Below are 5,421 nucleotides of genomic sequence, written 5' to 3'. Positions count from 1 at the left end.
CACTCTTTCACCATTGTCGAGAGCGTAACGAGTTACCCGGTATCTTCGCGTAATTACAGGGTGGTAATGTGTGACCGTTTTGGTGGACCGTTGTATATTGTAAGCGAGAAAGAATTGTTAGAGCGTTGTTTTGCCGCGCTGGCTGCATTTTATTCACGGTTAGTGATCACAGTAAAATTATAACGAACCAGAAACTGGAACATTTAAAGTATAATGATGTAATGTATGGAGGTGAATATAATTGTGGGTTCAAAATTGTGATCACTATTTCAAGTGATTTCTTGTTCACGTCATTGCAATCCCAGAAAAAATTCACAAATCTACCTATCGAATCAAACACGTGATGACGATATCAAACTGCATTTAATGAACATTTATATAATTCGTTTTTTTTAAGTCAAAGTGAAATACTGTTACACTGGTATTAACATTTAAGAGTTACAGTAAACGTTACACTTGTCATAAGAATAGAATTCTTTTTGTACCTGGGAAATTATTAACGATAAAGTAATTCTTGAGAGTGTAGTCGTCAAACAAATGGTAGGGCAAAGGGTTAAGGACCCTGATGAGTACTTTGGCAAAGCTCAGATCCGTCATATCGACGGTCTGATGTGACGATGAACTCCAGCTTCGAGCAAAACTCTGGAAGGATTTACTGCATTAAGTAAGGATTAACTGAAATTACGGTGTGAGATAGCTCATCCCCCATCCATTCTATTTAACGTTGCCTCTTTCACACCTCAAGTCACCGAGGAGTAGTCTGCTCTCTACTCAGACTTTAATATACACGATTGCTCGGCTGGACTGATAATTCTATCTGTCAGAACCCTTGATACAGGAAAAAGTACTGGAATATATATGCCTTGACTTGGAAACGCTCCGTGAAACAAAGTGCAAAAAGGGACTGTATTAAATCCTCTGAGCCTCGCCTAGTGTCGCAGAGGAAAAGAATGTCACTCAAGTGTACTCGACGATTTCTTCGGGGGAAGGACTCTTTTGTAAGCTGTCTAATGGCGAAAGCATACTTCTGCCATGCCCGAAGCTCGCCTGGGAAAGAGAGCTTCAGACTTATGTTTACAGGACACGTACAATCTTGTGTCCGACGACGTACAGTGTCGCTAGAAATTTAGTCAGCTAAACGAAACAGTTATTTCTCAGACATTCAATGTACCCTTTTTCTATTATATTAATTTTAAAACACTATACGTCGTTTACAGAGGCAACATTTTTCGATTCGAGTGTATAGAATAAAAATTTTTATTGGCCAGTTTCACCGAGAATAATCGCTGAAGCAGAAACAGGTTCGAAAAGTGCCAGCACGGAAACTTTCCGCTGGACCGTAACGTCAGGACATTCCATTTAACGGTGTTCGTCGATCTATAAACGCAACCATTCGCCACCGATCACGCGCCAATTTCACGGCGAGGCGCGCGTTCAGGAAACTATCTTCGAAAGCTGACGCGTAATTTCGCGGCGAGTCGAAAAAATTTCATCGACAACTGCAGCTGGCTAGGGGTGGAAATCGAAGAAAATCCTGGCCGACGACGTGTCTGTGTGTGTGCGAGCACGTGTCGCATCCGACGACCCTCGACCCCGATATTTTTCGCCAACCGTCTTTCACGAATGAACGAGAACGTCAAGTCGCTTAATAATAGTAGGGGGTCCGTGACTATAAAGATTTTTACAACTCAATTTCAATCACTGACCGAAGTCACCGCCGATTAAAGACCTGCTCGATGAACGGACACGCACTGCGAACGCAAACGCCTCGTAAATCGGAGCACGGAAGACATTTAGAACCATTGAATGAGGCTAAGTGCGATAACGACGTGATAGGATTAAGCCTAATATATATTGTGGTAGGTGGCGCAATGCGTGATAGTGATCTAGAGGAGCTTCGAAATGTGGTTCATTCGGTGCAATACGGTTTGGAGTCGAAAAAATCAACTGGACTAGAGTAGATACGATGAAGACACCTTAGAGAATTGTAACAGAGAATTAACATTAACTTCAGGGTTCCATTGGATCAGAAATAAATGTTAATGCTCTATTACAATTTTCTAGGGTCAAGTCCTAACACAGATCTAGACCTAGAGAATTGTCACAGAGCATTAACAATCATTTCAGAGGGGAATTAGACCTAAAAGAAATCTTAATGGTCTGTTGCAATTTTCTAAGTTCACGTCCTAATCCAGAACTAATCCTAACTTCAAGGATCAAAGGTTAGCAGGACTCGAGTCTCAATAGTGCTTCTCTAGAACTTCCTAATGTCCCTGTGATTCCCTACGCGATAAGTATTCATCCGGAACTCAGCGCCACATGGTCTTTATTATGGACGCAGTAGGAAGACAGCTGTAGCGCCGGACCATTCATTGGATAAGGAGGATTTTACTTCCTGGACGATCCAACGGCATCAAATATCACCGCTGAGCCCACAGATGTTGAAAGAAAAATGATTTCAGGCAGGCAATATAGCGTTCATCTTCTCATAGACTCGAACGAAAGAAGCTTAAGGTTATGCAATCAGAATCAGTTTCTTTTTTCTCGAGAATCGAAACGCTTCTATAAATCTTTCCTGCATCGAAATTCGTTTTTACCTTAATCGACTCTCAACGATCGAGCAAATAACTATCTAACTTCGTTAAGTAATTGTATCACATCGTCCTTGTTTTGCGCTTGTCATTAACCCGACGCCGTGCAAATAATATCGTTTCAAGCTGCCGTTACCAGAGAGAGTCTACGTCGCGCGATGCCGCTACTAAACGAGCAAAAATACAAGCAAGATTGATCGTCCTGTAACCTAGAAAAGCCGAGTGGTAGGTACCTCGGGAACTGACGGCGTGTATTTGCAAATTTACAAAACTCTAGCTCGCGGAAATATATGCAAAGTAAGCCTATCAGTCTCACGCTATGAATGCCAGAGTGATGCCCCGCAATTCGTTTCACTTCGCCGCCATCCATCGAGAGAGAAACGATGCTTTCCATGGTTAAGCGTGTATGCCGATAGACCCGTCATTAGGGTCATTAAGCATCGGCTATTGATCCACGGGGATAGTCGATCACGTGGCGCGGTTCCCGCGGGCGACAAAAGTTATCGTTTAACACTTTGCACTGCAATGTCACCGAAATATGAATGAGACGTACATTGCAAAGAAACTGGATTATTTAAAATATGAGATGGTCTTAATTTTGACTAGCTACTTCAGGAGTTATTAGGAAATCAGTTGAAGATTTTTAAGGTGGAACACTTCGATATAACTATAAAATCCACGAAGTGGTGGGGATGACGTCTAAAATCTCAGAATCTTCGAACATTGATGATTTACTATATAGTTGAAGCACTTATCATAACGATATACAGTAAGTCATCGATAAGTGCTCGAAGGCTCCTCGACACTGAATGTTCATCGATGATTTACTGTAATTTCAACTACCCATATTACATTCTGACCTCAGCTGATACAAACTTGTTGGTTTAAAAGTAATATGACAGTATAATTTAATATTTAATAGTGTAAAACAATTTAAGAAAATACGATTTATGACTTAAAAAACGAAACATAGAGAATCTACGTGTTAATCCAGTAACCTCTGATTCGTCTCGAAACTGGACGCCCTTTTCAGTTGGATTCGAGTTCCAGGAAATTTTTCCAGCTCGCTTTAAGTTTTCGACAAGCTTTACTCGCGCCCAGTGTTGGATTTTCTGTCACGAAAAACGCGTTAAAGAGGAAACAGACGCAACGCGGAAACTCGTTTCTCGCCGCAGGTTTCCACGTTTAATCCATTTAGGACGGATTCACTGGGGATAATTGGTGTGGCTCGGAGGGGGTGGAAATAACAGAAATTTCTTTCCTTCGTAAAACATAGTTTTATAGTTCCATTCCCCGCGATTCCTTCAATCGGTCGGGATGATCTTGGCGCATTGAATAATACATTTCACGATGAAACCTCGTCGGAACCGCTCGTTACAGAATCCTTCTCCAGTTCTCGGGACGTTTCTGACGAGTAATTAGCCGGGAACGACGATCGAGACGGCGTTATGTAAACAATTATCATGTAATTAATTTCCCAACCCTCTGTCACGGTGACAATAACGACGTAACAATACTTTGTAAAAAATTCGCAAAATGGAGCTGCGCTTTTTCTGACGTGATTAATATGCAACGTAATGACCGATGGCATGCTTGAAATGTTGGTGAGAAAAGCTCGACTTTTCGCAAAAAAATATGCATTGTTCTGGCACACAGTATGGACGTTGGGGAAAGAAGCATAACTTCTCAACTAATCAATTTTCGACCTACATACTCTGATACATTTTTAAAGAAAAATAAAGATTGGTGCATCAAAAAATATATAGTGTCATTTCAAAAAATTCAGAGAACAGTTTGCGAATGAGAAATCGTTCCTCTGGACACCGTTCAATCGCCACAGAATATAAATTGACAGGAAGGATATGCAGATGTTCGGTCCACGGGGAATCGTCGAACGATCTTTCATCCACGACGAAAATGAACGGGCGTGTATCGTTTCGCCCGAGGTCGCGGCGAACGTCATAAAGATTTTAACTGCATCTGAGCTTTTTCCCCCGCGAAAAGAATCGCGGGACCTCGCATGGGGACGACCGCTAATTGGGACGCCGGGAAAATAATCATACGGCAGGCACATGGCCCCGACGACTGCAACTCTCGAAGTAGCTCTACTCCGTGCACGCCCGGTATCGTTTGGTCTCGTTGAATTTATAAATAATTGCTGCATCCAACCGACATGCCTGGGATTGCCGCGGTTCGACTGGCTCGAGCTGAATCCTGAAAGCCCGTGTCAAATAAAGAAACGATAAAATAAAAAATAACACTGACGGAATTGCACCAGCTTTCTATATACAATAAATCCTCGATCATTGTCCGAAGGCTCTTCGGCACTGAACATTAAATATTTCATAAACTAATGACCGTATGCTGCTGACACAAATATCATTGGCTTCCGAATTCCAAGCTCTATTACTGTGCTACATCTTATTAAAAAGTGTCGAAGAGCCTTCGAACACTCATCGAGGATTTACCGTACTCGTTCCTAGAATTTCTACTTTCAGTTGACAGTATAGTTTGTTTTTTTGTAAATTGGTTTCTCTTTGGCGCAATAATAACGACCAATAATTAATATTACTGTGTCGTTTATTTGAATTTTTATGTACGTCTTATTCTTGGTACGATAACTTTTGTACCAAAGGGTATTTATCCCGTTAATAAATAAATAAATTATTAATTATTACAGTACAGTCCGATATCGATAATTTTCAGCTTAAATGACCCTATGCATCGTCTTGGAAATTAGATCGGAAGTTCAAGATTCTCTTGCGCTCGTTAAGACCGAAAGAAATTGATGTTATCCAATTCTCAGAATGGTACTTTATTCGTTTGCACG

Source organism: Dufourea novaeangliae, unplaced genomic scaffold (genome assembly GCF_001272555.1).
Source record: "Dufourea novaeangliae isolate 0120121106 unplaced genomic scaffold, ASM127255v1 scaffold133, whole genome shotgun sequence".
Classification (NCBI taxonomy): Eukaryota; Metazoa; Arthropoda; class Insecta; order Hymenoptera; family Halictidae; genus Dufourea; species Dufourea novaeangliae.
Note: the sequence above shows the minus strand (reverse complement) of the source record.